This window comes from Morus notabilis, unplaced genomic scaffold (genome assembly GCF_000414095.1).
Source record: "Morus notabilis unplaced genomic scaffold, ASM41409v2 C11348096, whole genome shotgun sequence".
Lineage (NCBI taxonomy): Eukaryota > Viridiplantae > Streptophyta > Magnoliopsida > Rosales > Moraceae > Morus > Morus notabilis.
The window spans coordinates 1-944 of NW_010385819.1; the positions used below are offsets into that span (position 1 = coordinate 1).

The following is a 944-nucleotide window of genomic DNA, read 5'->3' on the forward strand; positions in this document are numbered from 1 at the left end:
ACGGCTAAAACTTGAAAAGGGTGAGTTGTTACCCAGTGTAGGCGGTGGAGGAATGATGCCATTAGTTAAAGAAAATGCTTCAATCTGGGAAGAATTTCCCTCACATGATCCGGAAGATTGCTGCTTTGCATCATTTGTGGGGCCAACCACTCCATGCTTCTGAGACTGCAGAAGATGAGAACTCTTGAGATTTTTAATTTATAAGCACTATCAAAATCGGGAAATGAAAGTCAAACTACATCCAAAGACGACCCAGTTTCTTACGTCGATTCACAAGTAATTTGTCAGTTCTTTTGTCATCAACTATGGGAAAAGATGGCAAAAACAGAAACTTTAGGTTTGCAACTAAATATTGAAATAATCACAACTTGGGTAGTCCCACGTGTAAGGGGATGAATGATTAGTAAAGTTGGTATAGTCAAACAATTTGGTTCTGGTACTTTTACTCACATCGATGAGCTAAAGATAACTAGAATTGTAATATTCAGAGAGGGAGAAACAAAGTGATCAAACTGCTCTTTGAAACAGCTACTGAATAAGCCCTGTGTTAAAGGTCAAACAAGCATCGAGAACAACTTACTGGTTCATCGCGAAGATCTGTCTTCCCCTGATTACTTACAGCAGTTCCTGGAGTAGAAGAATTGGCTCCACTAGTTTGGGAACGATCTGGAGCAGCAACCTACACAATAAAGTGTATAACAATATAGAGGGGTAAAGAAAAGGCAGGGAATGGAAAAAGAAGAACTTAGAGAAGTTGAGAATCCACACACATGGACATTAATACCTTCTTTGTAATGCTAGGAGAGGCGACTTTCTTGTTTATATTGATGGAATCCTTTCTGCTTTGTAGCCTATGCTTATGGGATGATCCTTTTCGGCTAACTGATTCTAGCACGCCACCACCACAACTTGATCCATTCTTCTTATTGTCATAGACATCTTCC

The 944-nt window shown here is 39.6% G+C and overlaps 1 long non-coding RNA gene across 1 annotated transcript; it reads right to left on the reverse strand.

Moving 5' to 3' along the window:
• Positions 1-38: 38 nt before the first annotated feature.
• Positions 39-933, reverse strand: LOC112094968. The gene is made up of 3 exons (XR_002903720.1): positions 785-933; positions 581-679; positions 39-165 (listed from the first exon to the last, which is right to left on the reverse strand). It is a non-coding gene; the product is annotated as an uncharacterized LOC112094968 (long non-coding RNA).
• Positions 934-944: the final 11 nt, after the last annotated feature.